The sequence below is a fragment of the Lepidochelys olivacea genome (genome assembly GCF_965140295.1).
Source record: "Lepidochelys olivacea isolate rLepOli2 genome assembly, chromosome: 3".
Taxonomy (NCBI): Eukaryota; Metazoa; Chordata; order Testudines; family Cheloniidae; genus Lepidochelys; species Lepidochelys olivacea.
Genome location: NC_140413.1, coordinates 127,367,344 through 127,389,460, shown reverse-complemented (window position 1 = coordinate 127,389,460; position 22,117 = coordinate 127,367,344). Strand labels below are relative to the sequence as shown.

Genomic DNA, 22,117 nt, shown 5'->3' with positions numbered 1-22,117 from the left:
TGATATCCCAATAGGCAGCTTCTATCAGATCAGCTAGTCTGCCAAATAATTATTAAAGTTGCCATCATCAGCTTCTGTACCGAGAGAAACTGTTGCATATTTCTATCACAGGCATAAAACTTCCTCTTGTTGACCCATGTGGCAGTATATCTGGGTAAAGTCTCATTTTAACCCAAAGACTCTTCCACAGGTTAAAGTGTTAAGGGTTCTTTCCCAAATTGGGAGAGTTGCACAGGTTATAACCATCATAGAAGTTGTGTTTGTCCAGAAAGCTTTTGCTGTCAGTCCCCCAGGACTAGATTCTTGGAGGCTAGTGTTAGAGCAGTCTCAGTAGATGGACCCTGAAATCACTTTCTGTGGGATAATCAAAGCTAGAGTTTGACAACAGCCAAGTTGTGTTGCAAATCCTTTTATTTTAGGTACTTACCAGATGATGGAGGCATACGGTTTTGCAAGATTTGTTGGCTACCAGGTAGGTTGATTAATAGTGTGACTATTCTGTTACCTAATGAGGGAAACAGCATTGTGGCCCTTAGGGTGCTCAGATACTTTGAAATTGTTAGGACAATAATAACAATTAAAAAAAAAACCACAATTGCTGGACAATGGCTTCACTTTTATGTAAATAATGGTTCTTGCTGCTTTGTGTTTGTCCTTAGCCTTCTGAGAAATTCTCATAGGTTTCATTCTCTAAGTTCTAGAAAAGTCAACACCTGACTCAGCCATTATGGAACAAAATTCAGGATCTTGGGGACCCATTGACCCTGGATACAAACTACCCTGTAATTTTCAAATACAGTAGAACCTCAGAGTTACCAACACCTTGGGAACGGAGGTTGTTCGTAACTGTGAAATGTTTGTAACACTGAAGAAAATATTATGGTTGTTATTTCAAAAGTTTACAACTGAACATTGACTTAATGCAGCTTTGAAACTTTACTATGCAGAAGAAAAATGCTGCTTTCCCTTTATTTTTTCAGTAGTCTACGTTTAACACAGTACTGTTCTTGCTTTCTTTGGGGTGGGGGGTCTCTGCTGCTGCCTGATTGCGTACTTCCGGTTCCAAATGAGGTGTGTGGTTGACTGGTCAGTTCGTAACTCTGAGGTTCTGCTGTATGTAGTTTTGTTTTCAATTAAACCCACTTCATTATCTACAATGACTTCAGAGAACCAAATTCTTCAATCAAGTGCCAAAAAATTTCATACAATCTTTCAAACTAGTGAATGTTCCTTAGCAGTGGAGTTCTGAGAGAGCCTGACAACTGGATCCCTTGAAATTCTGAGGAAGGTACAGTATGTGTGCCCATTAATGGCTCTTAATCCTTTATTTGTGTTTCCCTTCTGTTCTAAAGACTGTAGCTAAAGAATGCTGACTGATGGCATTGGTTTGTTGTGGGGCATCTTACTGACTCACAAGCCCCCTGACAAGATCACAAGTATCATCATCAGCATCTCCAAAAACTAATAGGGGGGAAAAATGGGAAAAGCAGATAGGAGGCAGAGCGGGCACGTTCAAATGGTACTCCCACTGAGGGCATCCAAACTAAGCAATTACACCACCTATCTGCCACTTTAGATGTTTACATACAAAATTTAGGTCCTCAGAACTCCTACTCAGGTGCTGCCTAACCATGTAGGCACTTAAGTTTCCACTGGTAAAATCCTCTGGGTTCCAAAATGTCTACTGGTGGGCATGCAAAAAGCCAGCTCTGTCCTGACATGCACCTTACATCTAAGCCCTGGCAGGATCCTCAAACTAGATATATTCCTGCTTATCTTGTCTGTGGGGCCTGATCTGGTCAGGGTTCTTGGAGCACTCCTACAAGAACAGGGCCAGCACAAAACAATGGTGGTGGTGCAACCACACCTCACATCCAATAGCCCAGTGGTTCGGGCATTCACCCAGGCTCCAGGAAACCCAGGTTAAAAACCTCACTCTGTTTGAGTTGAAGCAGGGACTTGAACTTAGGTCTCCTATTCCTACCTCCTACATAAGAACCCTAATCACTGGAAGAGTTCATGGGTGTGGCTCTCTCAATCTCTCCTGTTGAAGTTCCACTTTTTATAAAATCCCTGACTAGTGAGTGAGTGTGACTCTATAGGCCAGTGATTGGGGCACTCAGCTGGGAGACCCAGCTTCCAGGCCTTGCTCCAATAAATATTTCATACAAAGTGGAATAGCTTCAACAAGAGAAATTTTCCCCAGCTATCTTACATCCTAGTGGTTAGAGCAGTCATCTGGGAGATAGGATACCTGGGTTTTCAGTTTCTGCTTCAACTAAGGTGGATTTGAACCTGAGTCTTCCACATCTTGAGTGGGTGCTCTGGCTAGTGAGCATAAGGGAGACACTACCACCTCCCTTTTCCCTCCGGAAAGGACTGATATGGCTTGGGTGCTGAACTCTAGGAGGTGTCTCACAGCTGAGGATCCTAAATGGAGGCAGGCACCTCCTGTTAGGCACCTAGCTCCTTTTGAGGGTCAGGGCTTAGGACCCTCCCTTCTTCTTGGCATTTCCTATTGGCTAGCTTAGTTGGCTCCCTGCTCAGCATGCTGGCTTTTGTGAATCCTTTCCTTAGGGACCTGATTCTCCCCATCTATTTTATAGGGTGCCTGAGCACCTAACTCAGAGCTGTGGATTCCATCGGGGGGCAGGGCACCTGAAAGTTAGATGCTGAGTCTAAGTCCCCTTTTTGGGATCTAGTCCTTTTGAGGCTGATTATCAGAATTCCTGAGCTCCTACTTTCCAGTTGACTTCCACTGGAAACTGCCAGTGGATCTAGGGACAGAGGTAGGAAGTTTTCATGTATTGGCAGTTTGATATAATCCCTCATGTGACAGATGCAGCCAAATATACATATATTTGACAATATAAACAACATTTAATTCAGATTACACAATCCCTCCAGGTTTGCAAATCAGTAAGACAGTTAATAGATTTTAGTCTGATACATACTGCACATTCTAATAACCCATTGTCATTTTGAACGTGAGATGGTGATTAAGCATTCAGTATACAAGATAATGGAGACTCATTACAGTCACTCAGAGTGAGAATGTACCTGGGCTTAAGATATTTAGCATCATACAAAGATTATTTTATTAGATACTTGGAAAAAAAAACTATAGCTTCCTTATTATTCTCCAAAACTAATGCTTGCCTTACGATGGTTGGTTGCTCTAATCATTTCTCATTATAGTAAAAATCATTGATTGAAATCAGACGTAGGATGCCAGAATGTGTCATTGTAAAATGAGATAATACCTTCATCAGATAATAGTGAATACAGTTTCCTGCTGAAATACCAGCTTTAAAAAAAAAATTAAAAAAACAACACAAACCAGGTATTAGCTTTTGTGATAAATTGAATTAAAATTCTTCAAAGTGTATGTCTGGTCAGAAATGTGATGATAGAAAAAAAGCAATTTCTTACCAAACCAGATCTGTTCCTCCAGAGTTCTCCTTTCTGTTGACTTTTTGACTAAAACACATTTTTACTACTTTTTACTCCTGTGGACACCAAGGACTAATTCAGCATTGTGAGAGGAAGCTAGATTTTATTCTGACTCTGCCATAGAGGCCTGATCCAGCACCCACTGAAGTAAAGATCTCCACAATGGGTGTTGGATCAGGTCTGTGGCCTTCACACGTGTTCTCAATGCATGCATGTAGTCCTTTTGAGTAACAAGATGTGGTCAGCCACCATGGGTCAGTCAATCCTTGTAACTCCTAAAACTGCTGCTAATGATAATGCCATGCACAAGGACACCTGCGCATACTAGAAGTGAATTGAGACCACTCTGGTTAAGGAACTAGCTAAGCACTTGGGGATCCTTTTAAGGTTCTGATCCTTCAGTTGATAGCATGCAAAAGGACTGCTGTGCCCCTATGGAAGGTATAGATCTTTGTGTTGGCTGTGGCGGTTTCCCAATGCACTACCAACTGTGGGATTAGAGCCAAAGATTGTAGCCCTCTTCCATTGCAAAACTCTGTAACTGTGGCTGGGGAAACTTGATTTGCCTGAAAGTTGTCGTATTTCCTCTAAAGGCAAAGGAAAATGTTTCCAGAAAGTTTGAAGAAAATTCAAATCGTGTGAGAGTTGCAGGTTATGTGTATAATTACCCTGATATGAAACCTCGACTTTCGTCTAAAGTATTTTTGGATCCCTTTAGCTCAAATTTGGCTTGTTAATTACCCTCCAAACTTTTTATATTAGTAAATCTCTCTGAAAATATCATGTCAACTCCATGTGAAGAAAATTAGTTGTAAGCAAAACTATGAACGATTTTTTTGTAGTTAGTTTTGGACCCAATCCTTATTCCCACTGAACTGAATGGGCGTTATGAGCCCAAGCCCCTCCCAGCTGGGGCCAGTGGAAACTTTTGCCATTGCCTTTAGTGGGATTAGGTGAGCATGTTGCCTTATAGTGAATGATTACAGGTTAGAAAGAACAAAGGCATTTTCTATAGGCAACCACGATCTTCCTTTAGCACATGCAGTAAAGGCCTGTGGGTTTGGAGCTGTTGGCCCAAGGTTACAGATGTGTGTGTTGTTTTGTTGTGGAGACATATTTAAGGTTGTTGACATGGTCCCCTTATAGACTTGACCACCCTTGTGACTACAGGAAAGAAAGAAAATCTTTTGTATTTAGCTTGTGTTTGATTAATGTGGAAAATTTTGAAAATCTTCCAGTATTAAAGGGCTCTGTGTCCCCAGTGAAATGAGGAATTCTAAGTACATTTAAATACAAACGGACATTCAATTTTTCTGTGACTTCAGTTTTACTCTCAATTTTTTTGTAACATTTATACCGTATTTATCATCTTTTTAAATGTTTAGCTAAACTGCTAAAAAAATGCTATCAACCGACTATCAGCATCTGGGTAGGAATAATAAATTGCAGCCAAGGAACTGGGCTCAAATTAGGCAAGGCTTTCACAATTAAATATTATATAATGAGAAAACAACCAATCTAGAAAGACAGGAATAGATTGGGGATGCTTTTCCTAACTTGTTTAGCATTTTTGTCTAACCTTTTATAGTGACAAAAACCCACTGCTATTGGTTCTAGTTCCAGGATTAGAGGGCTGGACTGCTTTAAGTCACAGTTTTGTTATTATTTGAGTGTCTCCAGTCAGACTCTACTAATCAATAATCTCTGCAGCAGGAATGGTTTACAGTAAAGCTCGAGCTCAGATTCCTTGTGTTCAGTAACGACTCCCTCTTCCAAGTGATTTGGCATCGTTCATATTTATGCTGATCGTCAGCCTCATTTTTCTCATTTGTTCTTTACAGAGACATTATTCCTATTACCATTTCCCGAAATCTTCCCACAAGCCACTCAATTTGAGTGTCATTAAGAGAGCTGGAAACCTTACTTGAGTAATATAGCAGAAAGCTTTGCAGGGTGAAGCATAGTTATGAGGTGTTATTGTTTTAGAGAAGTATTCAATTTCTTGATTCCTTGTTGCTGTTATCTCTAATATCTGGTTTCACTTTCTGCACCAGTAGTTCTAGTTCCTCCATTTTGTTACCCAGGCTCCTTGCATTGGTGTACAAACATCTTAGTTGTTTCTACTTGGCTTTGCAGATTCCTCACCCAACTGGGTACAGTCATTCTACTGCCAGTATTGCCTACCTGACTATTAGCTACACTGGTATCGGCATTATCTTTCCTCTTAATGTCCATTCCTCTACCCACTGCTTTTCCTTTCACCATTGCTGTATCCTTCTTCCTTGATTTTCCTCCTGTTCAATGGTAGAATCAGGCATGGAGATTATATGAGCATCTCCCAGCCATCTTCCCTGAGTTCCTAGTTTAAAGCTCTTTTAATCAGTTGTGCCAACCTCCATCCTAGGAGTCTGTTTCTCTCCCTGCTCAGGGGGAATCTATCCCATGAAAACAGTGCTCTGTCCATGAATGCTTCTCAGTGGTTGAACATCCCAAAGCCCTCCTTGTAGCACCACAACCTGAACCATCTGTTGATCATCATAATCTTATCTTGCCTTTGTTCTCCTTCTCTAGGGACAGGTAGAATCCCACTGAAGATCACCTGAGCCTCCATTTCTTTAAGCGTCTTCCCCAGCCTTGCATAGTAGTCATTGATGTGTCCCAGCAAGAATCAAGCAGTATCATTTGACAATCAGTGGATTCTTACCAGCTCCCATTAGGATCCTCTTCAGCCTCAGGTCCACATCCCATACCTTAGCTCCTGGCAGATAGCACACCCTTCTGTTCTCCAGATCAGCTTTGGTGACGGGCCTGTCTGTTCTTCACAGTAGAGAGTCCCCAGTCATGTAGACCTGCCTTTTTCTGGTGTTGGTGTGATTCTCTGGCCTTCCTCCTGTTTTTTTTCTGACTGCAAGTCCTCTCTTCTGTTCTTCCTGGCAATTTTCTGAGAGTCAGCCTGTATCCTCCTGGGGCTCCAAACTCTGGCTCTCTTCTTATAGCCGCTTTTCTCTTCTTCCTTGCCCTCCCACTTCTGTTACTGCCTGCGGTGCCCCTTCTTCACTTTCCAACACAGCAAACCTGTTCCTAAGCAATATTTCTGCTTCACTAGCCGGTCTTTTCCTCTGCCTGGTTCTCATAATCACATGCTTCTACTGGCCACTTTCTTCACCCAACAATCTCCCCTCACAGTTCTCCAGTAAAGCTTGCATCTGTGAATCTTGACTTTTTCCTTCAGCCTCCTCTTGCCTTCCCCCCTCACCTGCTTGAGGCCCCTTCAAAACTCAGCCATCGTTTCCACCTGCATCTCCAAACCTCAGATTTTCTCTTCCATCTGCTCTAACAGGTGGCACTTTATACAAATAAAGATTTTTTGGGTACCTACCCCAGGGTAATACACATCCTGCAGTTTCCACATCCGGTCATCTTCATTGTCTTTTCCATTCCTGGGGTCACTACCACCCCCGTCTCTGTATCTATCATAGCCTTTTTGCCTAACTTCCTGTCAAGGAAAAGAAAAAGACCAAAAAAACAAACAAAAACCAACCACCAAAAAGCAAAACAACCAAATACCACACATCCCAAAACTCCTCTTACTCTGACTCTCCTGTTTGCAGATCTGTTTGCTGGCTCCTGTTCAGTGTATTTTAGTTAGTCTATTTTGTTGCATGGCATTTGGGAGGACTTGGCAGGAAGAGCCTGTGTGAGAGAGGGTTTTATGAATAAAGTTGTTTTGGGTGTATGGGAGTTGCTTGATAGATACAATTATTATTGCAGAAGAAATGCAGAACTCTGACCTCAAACAGTTGGCAGTTTACTGTTGAAGTGCATTTATTTGTAATTTTAAGGCTAGTCACATATTCTATTAATGATTTCAAGATGTACATTTTTAAAGTATTTTTTAAAAATCCTTTCAGTTCACCTATAGTGTTTTACCTCAGGCATTATACACTGCATATATCAGTGTTCATTTGTGTTGTCCTTTAAATCTTACATATTAGAGCTGAGGGAGTATTTTCATAGAAATATGTGGTCTCAAAGTGTTTCCTGGAAATATGTCTGTTTCAATGACGTTTTCATCAAGGTGTTTTGGTTCAGAAAGATTTCTCATGCTCGATAGCCTGGTTGGGTAGTGGGAGATGGTTACAGAGTGGTTGGACCCTTTAAAGGGAGTCAGGGGCAAGGCAAAGTCTACTCCTGATAGTCTTCTTTAAGAACAAGCCCATCTCAGCCCACCTGTAGTAATTAACTGCCTAGGGGACCATTTGGCAACTAATTGACAAATGAGTATGTGGGCTTGTTAAAAGGCTATCAGAGCTCAGTGGGGTGCTCCTAGAGGATGTCTCTGTTTCGCCAAGCCTATGGGGAAAGGAGTAAGAAGGGGAAAAGAGGCTAGGTGGGTAGAAGCTGGATGAGGCCTACAGCTGGCCTGAGTTACCTCCCTGCTCTGGGAGGAGGGCTGGGGATTCCTGATTCAACGAGACAGTGACTATTTGCCACTTAGCTCTGGGAGGAGAGCTGCTGGGAACTCCTAGTCCAAGGAAGAGAGTGATTGTTTACAACCCAGCCCCAGGAGGAGGGCTGTAATATGCCTGAATTATCACACAGGCCCAGATGGAGGTTCTTGGGCTCCTGGATTTAGGAGAGATTGGAAGCCTGTTTTGATTAACACCCAGGCTCCCAGAAGAAGGGTGGATTTGAGGACTGAAGAGTTTGTACCCTGTGTCTCTCAAAAGGATCAAATTTTGATTTAAGTACTCTGGTCTGATAGTAAATCATTGCAAGGCCCCAAGCCAAAGAATCCAAAGTGGCACCAGGCCTATGCTGTGGTACAGGGGAAATGTGCTAGGCCACACCATAGAGACCTGTGTTCAAATCCTTGATCTCCTTGATTGAGTGGTCTAGGGTTTAAACAAGCCCATATTCTGGAGCAGGGAGTTGAATATTGGTCTACGACAAACCAGTGACCCCACCCATAGACCATACAGTATGACATACAAGTATGTCTGGCCTGCCCCTCATGTTTTGATTTAAAACCAAAACAAAACTAGACACTTCAACACAACTTCATTTTCATGAAAATGTTTGAAAGGGTTTGTCAAGGTTCCTTTCCCACTCTGAACTCTAGGGTACAGAGGTGGAGACCTGCATGAAAGACCCCCTAAGCTTATTCTTACCAGCTTAGGTTAAAAACTTCCTCAAGGTACGAACTTTGCCTTGTCCTTGAATCCTATGCTGCCACCACCAAGTGTGTTAAACAAAGAACAGGGAAAGAGCACACTTGGAGACATCTTCCTCCCAAAATATCCCCTCAAGCCCTACACCCCCCTTTCCTGGGGAAGGCTTGATAAAAATCCTCACCAATTTGCATAGGTGAACACAGACCCAAATCCTTGGATCTTAAGAACAATGAAAAAGCAATAAGGATCTTAAAAGAAGAATTTTAATTAAAGAAAAAGTAAAAGCATCACTTCTGTAAAATCAGGATGGTAAATACCTTAGAGGGTAATCAGATTCAAAACAGAGAATCCCTCTAGGCAAAACCTTAAGTTACAAAAAGACACAAAAACAGGAATATACATTCCATTCAGCACAGCTTTTTTACCAGCCATTTAAACAAAAGGAAATCTAACACATTTCTAGCTAGATTACTTACTAACAAGTTCTAATACTCCATTCCTGTTCTGTTCCTGGCAAAAGCGACAGACAAACAGACCCTTTGTTCTCCCCGACCCAGCTTTTAAAGTAACTTGTCTCCTGATTGGTTATTTTGGTCAGGTGCCAGCTAGGTTATCTTACCTTCTTAACCCTTTACAGGTGAAAGAGTTTTGCCTCTGGCCAGGAGGGATTTAAAGGTGTTTACCCTTACCCTTTATATTTATGACAGGGTTTGTTTTCATTCCAATATGGAATGAGAACAAATTTGCAGTTGCTGAAAAGCAGAATTGTCATCCTCTGGCCAGCTTTATTGGAGATTTTTGCTATTAATCTGAGAGCAAGTGGCTGGTACTGGGAATTCTTCTATCACCTCAGTGGTAATTTTACTTCTAATTCTAAGCCTTTGGTACCTGGTTTCAAGAGCTTGTCTGTTAATGCAAAGCTGACCAATTAGAGGAAATCAGGAGCTAAATGAGTTCTAAAAGAGCACAGCAGATATAGGCTTAATTCATGAAAGCTAATGAAGTAATAAGAGCGTTACAAATAGGCTCAGTGATGGCTAGGCTGGGTATTTTATACCCCTGGGAAATCTATTAGTGTTGGAGTTTGTGCTCTTGATCAGAAAGTGTGTCCACTTTGGTTGTCGTTAACTAGAGCAGGGATTAAGGGGAAAAGTTTATCTCTATCAAAAGCATCTCTGGTAGGATTAGTAATTGTATATGCACTTTAACTCAGTTCAACTCGCTTCTTCTTAGATGGCTTTTAGCTATGTAGTAATATTATTGCAGGATAATACAGTCACGGGGGTGGTTTAAATTGCTTCAAATAAATTCTGGCTCAATCAAGTCACAGAAATCCCACAAGCAGAACTGCAGCCAAATTTATAAAACGTTCTGCAAACATAAGACAAACCCCTGGGATGAGAAACCATATTTTGATAGTCCTTGTGACATTTATACTCACTGATTATTCTTCAATTTCTTTATCTTTGCCACCAGGATAGCCTTGTGGTTTAAGGCATTGTGCTGTAAGCTTGGAGACCAGGGCTCTTTTCCCAGGTCTGCCACAGACTTCTTGTATGCCAGTAGAGAGGTAATGGAATTTCTGTACCTCCCTTTCACTTACAACACACTGGGGTAATAACACTTCGTTATTGCACAGGAGCATTGTAAGGGCTCATTTATTAACGTTTGTAATGAGCTTAGAGATCTTCTGATGGAAAGTGTAATTAATCACTGGAGTGAGCAGATACTGACCCTTTTCCTGGACCCAGTCTCTTGACCTGGCTCAGGCTTCAAAGATTAATCTGAGATTTAATATCAATTGATTTCAGTGGCTACTCTTATAGAAAGCAATATGTAAGTACAATCGTTTCCTGGAAATCTTTGTTAAACTGTCATTGAATTTGAGAGAGTTTAAAGGGAAAAACCAAAAAATAACTTTGCAAGCAAAAAAACCCAAACATCTGAAAGCCAGAAAATTCCAAGGTAAGGCTAAACTTTAAAAACAAACCAATCCTGAAAGTATGCAAAATCACAATTAAGGTAACCTAAACAACCTTAACTCTGCCCTTCTTAGACCATATTCAGGTCAATCACTGTTAAGGTGGCAAATTTAGATAATTTATGGCCAAGTGTGTTTTAATTTTGCCTAGAAGGTGGCTAAAAGCATGAATTTCAATATTCACTGTAGCACAATTTACGAGGCAGCATTTGCAAAATAATCTTTGCATAATAGTTAACTCTTGGTTAATTGTCAAAGGAAGGGGATGGGAAGAAAGGAAGCACTCTGATAAGGGTACACAGCACAAAATGTGTTCCAAATTTCTGGTGACTAAACAGAACTTTGAACTTCTGTTGGTTCCATTCCTTTGCCAAACTTCTATCCCCAAATGTTAAAAACTAGTTTTCTCATTTCTAATTAAAAGACCTGACAGGAATATTTTCTGATGTATATAGAGGGAGTGGGCAAAATCAGTTCTTGAAAAACGGGTTGTGCCCTTTACTATGGGAGGGACTCGTGTCTCTCTGGAACATATATGCTTATGTGGTGACCTCTGCACTTGGCTGGAAAGGATTAATGCAGAGTGAGAAGGGGGCCAATTAACCCAACAAGTCATAGCTGAGGGGAATCAGGTGGCCTGGTAATCCCCTGACTGAGTTAGGGTGCTCCTGCTGAGGAGAAACCAGCTGGGCTGGGACAACAAAGACAGGAGATTGGAAGTAGAAAGGATGGCTGGGAAAGTCTGCAGTCACCCCTTGGGAGAAGGGGTTTAGAGGCTATAGAGATAGGTAGCCTGTAGTTACTCTCTGGGAAGGGGGAATTAGGAGGCTGGCAAATCCCAGAGAAAGGCGAGTGCTGGATGGTAGGAGAGGGCTCAGGGAAAGGCAGTAAGCCCAAAAAGGGAACAGACCTTGACTGCTGGCTAGAGAATCCCTGAGCCACAACCTCGAGCAGAGGATGGGCCCATGTTCCCCTGCCAGCCACTGAGGCAGTGGTACAGACACAGTAAATGGGAAGGCTGCTTAGGACTACTGAAGGAAGCCTTCCTTACTTCAGAAGGGGAAAACAAATAGGCTGACTTGGATGGAGGGTAAACTCACAAAGAGGAGGCTATGGCTCATGCAGCTAGAGAGGGGCTGCAGATCCAGAGAGAGAAGCGGAGAGGTGGTGTGCAACTGTAGGAATGAGTGTTCACCTCTGAAGCTACCCCCCAGAAAGACCAGGAGGGAATGCCATCCTAATGGTAAGTGGCGCACCCATCACAGCTCAGAAAAATAAAAGGGCCAAATTCTACTCTGTCATGTCTGTGCAGGGGGTAGCAGAGCAGAATTTATCCTGCAAACTTAAAATTGGATCGATGCCATTTGTAGAATGTTTCTGTTCCCTGCATAGTAGTCTCCGCCTTGCTATCCTAGTTATGGATTGAAACCTCTGTATGCAGAAAAAGCTAGTTGCTAAAGTAAAAAATGTAAGATGTATGTATGTTTGTTTGTTTTGGTTATCTGGGGAAATGTAAATTCCTTCAGCGCACTCTTTATTTGCAGAACAATTTATGTGTCATTAAATGCGCTCTCCCATTTTTAAATAGCTAGAGCTCTCTCAAGTCAACCTCCACTAGAGAACTGTCAGGGGACATCACTTTTGAAAAACAAGAAGTGACTGCAGGAAAAGAGAACTGACCTGGAATTTCATCAGGGTAGAAAAAGCTCTGCTCGTGTCTATATTAACAGCAGCTAATTGCTAGGACCCAGCAAATAAAATTGAGGGAGTCAATGTAATTTTCATACCCTTTCCAGCCTCCCTGGACCTTCCAAGCTTCCCCCAGTCTCTCGCCATCTGTACAGGCCCCTGTTCCCTTATCAGCCCCTAAAGCTTTGCTTTGTGCTTTTCCCACCTCTGCCTAGAGGATCTCAGGGTTCAGTTGCTTCTTTGGGACCCCAGTGATGCTGTGAATTCCACCAATTGTGTGGGCTCACTCAGAAGCTTCTTTTGGATCTTCTGTGGCTGAGGCACCTACTTCTGTGTCTGCCAACATCCTCAGGGGTCTCATAAGGCTGGGGTAGGGGAGTAGTGGGGCCTGATGAGCATCCTAAGGCTCATTGAGGGAGCTGGGGGGCCAAGAATCTGACCAAAAAAAAAAAACTTTGTGTAGGGTAGAGGAGGTGCTGATGGATGGCAGGAATGAATTCCTGAAGCTGCTCAAGGAGTGGAAATTGGGAGTCTATAGGGGGGCTAAACAGGGAATGGCAGAGGTTGATCACACCCTGTTCTGTGACCCCCTTCATGGGAGTTCAGAGCAGCAGGAAGGCCAGGGAGATGCTTTCCCCTTCAGTTCAGCTGAACCCCAAATCTTCTGCCAGACACTTTTTTCCCCCTTACTGCAGAGCTTAGTGGAAAAGGCCAGTCCTTTGGACATGGAGAATTGGACAGGAAAATAGTCATGAGGGACACACCCATCTTCTTCCAAGGTTCTGCAAGAGAAGTCCAGAGCCTTTGAATTTCTGTAAAAAATTCAGAAGTGGGATGCTATTTTTGCAGACCTTAAGAGGTCTGTAGCACCAGGACTTTCCCACACAAGATGGTGGGTGGCAACAGTGATTAACTGAGAATCTGTAGCTGAAAGACTAGGCCCTGGTCTACACTAGGACTTTAGGTCGAATTTAGCAACGTTAAATCGATTTAAACCTGCACCCGTCCACACAGTGAAGCCCTTTATTTCGACTTAAAGGGCTCTTAAAATCGATTTCCTTACTCCACCCCTGACAAGTGGATTAGCGCTTAAATCGACGTTCCCGGCTCGAATTTGGGGTACTGTGGACACAATTCGATGGTATTGGCCTCCGGGAGCTATCCCAGAGTGCTCCATTCTGACCGCTCTGGACAGCACTCTCAACTCAGATGCACTGGCCAGGTAGACAGGAAAAGAACCGCAAACTTTTGAATCTCATTTCCTGTTTGGCCAGCGTGGCAAGCTGCAGGTGACCATGCAGAGCTCATCAGCACAGGTGACCATGATGGAGTCCCAGAATCGCAAAAGAGCTCCAGCATGGACCGAACGGGAGGTACGGGATCTGATCGCTGTTTGGGGAGAGGAATCCGTGCTATCAGAACTCCGTTCCAGTTTTCGAAATGCCAAAACCTTTGTCAAAATCTCCCAGGGCATGAAGGACAGAGGCCATAACAGGGACCCGAAGCAGTGCCGCGTGAAACTGAAGGAGCTGAGGCAAGCCTACCAGAAAACCAGAGAGGCGAACAGCCGCTCTGGGTCAGAGCCCCAAACATGCCGCTTCTATGATGAGCTGCATGCCATTTTAGGGGGTTCAGCCACCACTACCCCAGCCGTGTTGTTTGACTCCTTCAATGGAGATGGAGGCAATACGGAAGCAGGTTTTGGGGACGAAGAAGATGATGAGGAGGAGGAGGTTGTAGATAGCTCACAGCAAGCAAGCGGAGAAACCGGTTTTCCCGACAGCCAGGAACTGTTTCTCACCCTAGACCTGGAGCCAGTACCCCCCAAACCCACACAAGGCTGCCTCCTGGACCCAGCAGGCGGAGAAGGGACCTCTGGTGAGTGTACCTTTTAAAATGCTATACATGGTTTAAAAGCAAGCATGTGAAAGGATTACTTTGCCCTGGCATTTGCGGTTCTCCTAGATGTAGTCCTAAAGCCTTTGCAAAAGGTTTCTGGGGAGGGCAGCCTTATTTCGTCCTTCATGGTAGGACACTTTACCACTCCAGGCCAGTAACACGTACTCGGGAATCACTGTAGAACAAAGCATTGCAGTGTATGTTTGCTGGCATTCAACCAAAATCCGTTCTTTCTCTCTCTGTGTTATCCTCAGGAGAGTGAGATATAATTCATGGTCACCTGGTTGAAATAGAGTGCTTTTCTTCAGGGACACTCAGAGGTGCCCGTTCCTGCTGGGCTGTTTGCCTGTGGCTGAACAGAAATGTTCCCCGCTGTTAGCCACAGGGAGGGGGGAAGGTTGAGGGGGTAGTCACGCGGTGGGAGGAGGCAAAATGCGACCTTGTAACGAAAGCACATGTGCTATGTATGTAATGTTAACAGCAAGGTTTACCCTGAAAGAGTATAGCGACTGTTTTATAAAATGTGTCTTTTTAAATACCGCTGTCCCTTTTTTTTTTCTCCACCAGCTGCATGTGTTTCAATGATCACAGGATCTTCTCCTTCCCAGAGGCTAGTGAAGCTTAGAAAGAAAAAAAAACGCACTCGCGATGAAATGTTCTCCGAGCTCATGCTGTCCTCCCACACTGACAGAGCACAGACGAATGCGTGGAGGCAAATAATGTCAGAGTGCAGGAAAGCACAAAATGACCGGGAGGAGAGGTGGCGGGCTGAAGAGAGTAAGTGGCGGGCTGAAGACAGGGCTGAAGCTCAAATGTGGCGGTAGCGTGATGAGAGGAGGCAGGATTCAATGCTGAGGCTGCTGCAGGACCAAACCAGAATGCTCCAGTGTATGGTTGAGCTGCAGCAAAGGCAGCTGGAGCACAGACTGCCACTGCTGCCCCTCTGTAACCAACCACCCTCCTCCCCAAGTTCCATAGCCTCCACACCCAGACGCCCAAGAACGCGGTGGGGGGGCCTCCGACCAACCAGCCACTCCACCACAGAGGATTGCCCAAAAAAAAGAAGGCTGTCATTCAATAAATTTTAAAGTTGTAAACTTTTAAAGTGCTGTGCTTAAAGTGCTGTGTGGCATTTTCCTTCCCTCCTCCACCACCCCTCCTGGGATACCTTGGTAGTCATCTCCCTATTTGTGTGATGAATGAATAACGAATGCATGACTGTGAAGCAGCAATGACTTTATTGCCTCTGCAAGCGGTGATTAAAGGGAGGAGGGGAGGGTGGTTAGCTCACAGGGAAGTAGAGTGAACCAAGGGGCGGGGAGTTTCATCAAGGAGAAACAAACAGAACTTTCACACCGTAGCCTGGCCAGTCATGAAACTGGTTTTCAAAGCTTCTCTGATGCGTACCGCGCCCTCCTGTGCTCTTCTAACCGCCCTGGTGTCTGGCTGCGCGTAACCAGCAGCTAGGCGATTTGCCTCAACCTCCCACCCCGCCATAAACGTCTCCCCCTTACTCTCTCAGATATTGTGGAGCACACAGCAAGCAGTAATAACAGTGGGAATATTGGTTTTGCTGAGGTCTAAGCGAGTCAGTAAACTGCGCCAGCGCGCCTTTAAACGTCCAAATGCACATTCTACCACCATTCTGCACTTGCTCAGCCTGTAGTTGAACAGCTCCTGACTACTGTCCAGGCTGCCTGTGTACGGCTTCATGAGCCATGGCATTAAGGGGTAGGCTGGGTCCCCAAGGATACATATAGGCATTTCAACATCCCCAACAGTTATTTTCTGGTCTGGGAATAAAGTCCCTTCCTGCAGCTTTTGAAACAGACCAGAGTTCCTGAAGATGCGAGCATCATGCACCTTTCCCGGCCATCCCACGTTGATGTTGGTGAAACGTCCCTTGTGATCCACCAGAGCTTGCAGCACTATCGAAGAGTACCCCTTGCGGTTTATGTACTCGGCGGCTTGGTGCTCCGGTGCAAAGATAGGGATATGGGTTCCGTCTATAGCCCCACCACAGTTAGGGAATCCCATTGCAGCAAAGCCATCCACTATGACCTGCACATTTCCCAGGGTCACTACCCTTGATATCAGCAGATCTTTGATTGCGTGAGCTACTTGCATAACAGCAGCCCCCACAGTAGATTTGCCCACTCCAAATTGATTCCCAACTGACCGGTAGCTGTCTGGCGTTGCAAGCTTCCACAGGGCTATCGCCACTCGCTTCTCACCTGTGAGGGCTGCTCTCATCCTGGTATTCATGCGCTTCAGGGCAGGGGAAAGCAAGTCACAAAGTTCCATGAAAGTGCCCTTACGCATGCGAAAGTTTCGCAGCCACTGGGAATCGTCCCAGACCTGCAACACTATGCGGTCCCACCAGTCTGTGCTTGTTTCCCGAGCCCAGAATCGGCGTTCCACAGCATGAACCTGCCCCATTAGCACCATGATGCATGCATTGTCAGGGCCCATGCTTTCAGAGAAATCTGTGTCCATGTCCTGATCACTCACGGGACCGCGCTGACGTCGCCTCCTCGCCCGGTATCGCGTTGCCATGTTCTGGTGCTGCATATACTGCTGGATAATGCGTGTGGTGGTTGATGTGCTCCTAATTGCCAAAATGAGCTCAGCGGCCTCCATGCTTGCCTTGGTATGGCGTCCGCACAGAAAAAAGGCGCGGAACGATTGTCTGCCGTTGCTCTGACGGAGGGAGGGGCGACTGACGACACGGCTTACAGGGTTGGCTTCAGGGTGCTAAAATCAACAAAGGGTGTGCCTGTACATCAAGGAGTATTTCAGGCAGGACTGCACGGAGGGTTCCAATAAGAAATGGTGCACCTAAGTTATCATTGTTATTGGAACAAGGAGGTTAGCCTGGCCTCTGATTGATACATGGCTAGATTTACCTCGCTGCACCTTCTCTGTGAGTGACTGCAGTGTGATCTAGACAGGGGAGGAGGAAAATGAGTACAAAACAAATCTGGTCTATTTCTTGTTCTGACCCACTCCATCTATCTTTTACATCTTTGGCTGGCAGCAGACGGTGCAGAAGGACTGCATGCCATCCACATCTCATGGCTGCTTGGCAGAAGATGGTACAGTACGACTGCTAGCAATCCTCATCTCTTGCCTGCCTGGCAGAAGATGGTACAATACGACTGCTAGCAATCCTCATCTCTTGCCTGCCTGGCAGAAGATGGTACAGTACGACTGTTAGCAGTCCGTATCGCCTGCCCGCTCACCATAAGACGGTTCAATAGGACTGCAGGACTAAAGAGAATGACCTGGTCAAGTCACTCCAAATTTAGTCCCTGCGCCCATGTCTGCCCAGGCGCTCCCTGCCGACGTGGCCAGGAGCACCTCGGACACGACGAGGACGACTACCAATCGTATTGCACCGTCTGCTGCCAGAAGGCAATGGGTTGCTGCTACTGTGCAGCAAAGCCGTACCGCGTCTGCCAGCACCCAGGAGACATAGGGTGACGGTTACCTGAGCTGGCTCCATGCTTGCCGTGGTATGGTGTCTGCACAGGTAACTCATGAAAAAAGGCGCGAAACGATTGTCTGCCCTTGCTTTCACGGAGGGAGGGAGGGAACGGGGGCCTGACGACACGTACCCAGAACCACCCGCGACAATGTTTTAGCCCCATCAGAGTGCTCCATTGTGAGTGCTCTGGACAGCACTCTCAGATGCCCGATTGTTTGCCATTGCTCTGACGCTGGGAGGGGCGCTTACAGGGTTGGCTTCAGGGAGCTAAAATCAACAAAGGGGGTGGCTTTACATCAAGGAGTATTTCAGGCAGGACTTCACGGAGGGTTCCAATAAGAAATGGTGCACCTAAGTTATTGTCGTTATTGGAACAAGAAGGTTAGCCTGGCCTCTGATTGATACATGGCTAGATTTACCTCGCTGCACCTTCTCTGTAAGTGACTGCAGTGTGATCTAGAAGAATGAGTCCCCTATACAGGGGAGGGGGGGAAGCAAATCTGGTCTATTTCTTGTTTTGATCCACTCCATCTATCTTTTACATCTTTGGCTGGCAGCAGACGGTGCAGAAGGACTGCATGCCATCCACATCTCATGGCTGCTCAGCAGAAGATGGTACAGTACGACTGCTAGCAGTCCGTATCGCCTGCCCGCTCACCATAAGACGGTTCAATAGGACTGACTGCAGGACTAAAGAGAATGACCTGCTCAAGTCACTCCAAATTTAGTCCCTGCGCCCATGTCTGCCCAGGCGCTCCTGATCGACCTCACAGAGGCGACCAGGAGCACCTCAGACATGACGATGACGGCTACCAGTCGTACTGTACCGTCTGCTGCCACAAGGCAAGGAGTTGCTGCTACTGTGTAGCAATGCCGTACCGCGTCTGCCAGCACCCAGGAGATATAGGGTGACGGTTACCTGAGCGGGCTCCATGCTTGCCGTGGTATGGCGTCTGCACAGGTAGCTCAGGAAAAAAGGCGCGAAATGATTGTCTGCCCTTGCTTTCACGGAGGGAGGGAGGGAACGGGGGCCTGACGATATGTACCCAGAACCACCCGCGACAATGTTTTAGCCCCATCAGGCATTGGGATATCAACCCAGAATTCCAATGGGCAGCGGAGACTGCGGGAACTGTGGGATAGCTACCCACAGTGCAACGCTCCGGAAGTCGACGCTTGCCTCGGTACTGTGGAAGCGCTCCGCCGAGTTAATGCACTTAATGCACTTAGAGCATTTTCTGTGGGGACACACACACTCGAATATATAAAACCGATTTCTAAAAAACCGACTTCTATAAATTCGACCTAATTTCGTAGTGTAGACATACCCTTAGTGGTCTTCCCAGTTCTGTTATCAACTGGGAATTCTTCAAGCAAATCTAGGATGCTTTTTGGATTTGTGTCCAAATGAATGTGAAACTTGGAGGTTTTGTCTGAGTTTTGCTTTCGTCCTCACATTTAAATGCCCACAAGACCTCAACCTCAAAGCAGAATTCGAGGGCTGAGAATTCACACCCTGTAAAACTGAAGATGGGATTCACACAAATCCCTATGCTGAAGCTGCTGAGTAATAAACAATGACCAATACCATACTTTGCTACAATACTTGTCCTGGGGCTTAAAAACAGGAAGAGCAAGCTACTGATATCACTCCTGTCCTGAACTTTGGCATAGTGATGTATAAATGGTTAATAAGCCATGATTTGAGGACTTCAGTAGCTCAGACATAGGTTAGGGGTTTATTACAGGAGTAGATGGATGAGATTCTGTGGCCTGCGTTGTGCAGGAGGTCAGACTAGATGATCATAATGGTCCCTTCTGACTTTAAAGTGTATGACTAACATTTGTCGGTTTCTTTGTTTAACCAACTCTGTCCAGTGAATAAAATGTCATTAATTATTTCATGCTAAGAATGCACCTGGCCAGCTGGAGTGGTTTGGATTTTCCTCCCCTACTCTTACAGAATGTGGGTGAATTGAGTATGAACTATCTTAAATGGGTCCAGACCATGTAAGTGACTTCTGTAGTTAAAATCACATTAATTAGCAGATTAGCGAGAAGGCTTGGAGCTAGTCTCAGCAAAGGTACCAGCCCATGGTATCTAAGCAGGAGCTCTGGGTGTCTTTTACCTCTAGAGCACCTGGCACAGACTATTAGACACAACAAAGAGGAAAGAATATAAAAATTGCTGCTTATGCTCTCTTCAGGCTCAGATTCCCTCACTAATCTCCATAATTGGTGGAAAATTGTGATAATTTTACTTAGCTTTTTATGTTCCATGATCATTATGATAAATTGGAGGTTTTTCCAAATGCCCTTAAAGGTAGGGTAAACACCTGAGCTGAGACTAAGCTATACTTTTCCTTTTAGACAAACTTAAAGGCTCTTTTTAATAATCTGTGACTTCAGACATCATACAGCACCTCTTACCTTAATGATGTGCCATTATTTCAGTCCATTTTGGATGTGAGCTGCTGGAAATCACTCAGTATTTTTTGGCTAGCTTGAAATCCTTAATCAGGGTTTCTGCCCTGATTGACTTTGCTGGGCTGCAGGGTGTATGCGTTCTGAGATCTATGGATCTGAGAGCAGTAGGTAGTGGTTGGTACAGATGGGTTATATGAGCATGATGCACAGTTCACTGAAATTGGTGGAAAGACTCCCATTGGCTTCAATGGATTCAGGACTTGTATATTAATAGTCCCTATAGCACATGTATAAGTCTGTTCTTCCCATATTTTAAGACTTTTAGGGGGCACAGCAAAACTGTTACAATAGGCTCTATAGGAATGCTCTAAAATCCTTAAAAGTATATTCTGTGGTGTTTTGGGCAATTGCTGTAGAATATGTTAGTATTATTTATACAAGTAGTAATTTTAAAGGTAAATTGGGGAAGTAAGACTCCAGTGACCAATGGGCTTTGGAGCAGGCCCATAATCATTTACTGGCTAGGACCTCCTTGCCATATTTCTGGCTGACATTGGAAGTGTCAAATTGTGTGAGAAAGGAACTCTTCCAACTGGCTTTCCAACAAGTCAAGGAGTTATATACATTTGAAAAAGGCATCCAAACCTTTGGGTACTTATTTGAGGCTGTCTGAAGCTGACCTCCATATCTTGTGAGTTTCTGCTAACACTTTCTTCCTCAACTTTACCTTCTTGGTACTACTGCGAGGCTGCCTTTATATACATGTCTTAGTATTGTAGGAAAACCTTTCTATGCTATTCTGGATGCCAGTTTCTGCGCAGTTGCCTTAAGCAGAGTTTTAACTTACTTGTGGTTAAATCAGGTAGGGGAGGTTCCTGACAGTGCTGGCTACATGGTGTGCCATTAATCTAGTTATACAGCCTGTTTGTTCTAACATGCTTTGACACCACGATTCAGCATGGTTTTGAAAGTCAATTATAAGGCCAGTATGGATGGCACCTAATTCTGCTTTGATTATAAATGTATATAGGGTGATATTTTGATTTGCTACCTGTTGACTGACTGCAATAAAACAAAACATGGATCCTGCAGGGCCCTGTGTTGAGCCTGAGACTCTTCGGGCAGAGCAAAGACTGTGACAGACGAAAGGTGGGGAAAACGTTACCTGAATGCTGAGAGAAAACAAGGAGTCTAGCAATATGTAAAAAGCTAGGTGCACACATGAAGCTAGAAATGGGGGAGGGAGACCTGAAAAATTGAAGTTGACTCCAAGAAAGCCCAAACCCCTATATGAGGCTCTGGATAAATAAATACTGAGAGAAGAAATTCTTGTACCCTTCACATTTAGTTCTCTCAGGCCTGTCCTCCCTCCTTTCCAATGTCTTTATGAGGGGGTGTGTTCCTTTGCTGGCTGCCATTTCATTTCACTAAGTATTGTTAGCTTCTCCGAGGTACAGGAAAAATCCAGAATAGTCTCTTCTCTTTTCCCAACCCCCAAATAAAAAAAAAATCTGCCCTGAGATAACCGGGCCCATGTCTCTACTTTTACAAAGGGTAGAATTAAGGGGGAATCTAGCTCTTCAGTACCTACAGCACCCTGTCAGTTTTTTTTCTCTTCTAGCTTTACCTTGGGGCCTGAAATTAATTTCAATGCGGTGTTTTGAATAAAGTTAGAATGCTTTCTGTATTAGCCCTTGAGTTGTTCTCCCAAAGGTATTCTCAGTCATATACTACAATTAGGAAATAGAAACAAGTCCTGTGACTTAATTAACCAACTACAGTGCTCAAATAGCAAATTCTGAGTATTAGCAAGTAAGTATTCAGTAGATTTTTTTTATGAGAAATTTGCAAAAAAATCCAGAATTCAAATATATTAAACTATTCTTCAGAAATGTTGAATTATGAACAAATTATAAATACAGTGATCTGCTCATGGACATTTACAAACAAAGGGGTTGCGTTAATTGAACAAATTATTTGGGGTGGAAGAGAAGTGGATTTATGTTA

At 44.4% G+C, this 22,117-nt stretch overlaps 1 long non-coding RNA gene across 1 annotated transcript in view; it reads left to right on the top strand.

Moving 5' to 3' along the window:
• The first annotated feature begins 417 nt into the window (after positions 1–417).
• The window catches only part of LOC311518377, a 31,303-nt gene continuing 9,603 nt past the window's right edge, over positions 418–22,117 (top strand). Inside the window, exon 1 of the long non-coding RNA XR_014710968.1 lies at positions 418–472. This is a non-coding gene — a long non-coding RNA (uncharacterized lncRNA). The remainder of the gene's footprint in view (positions 473–22,117) is intronic.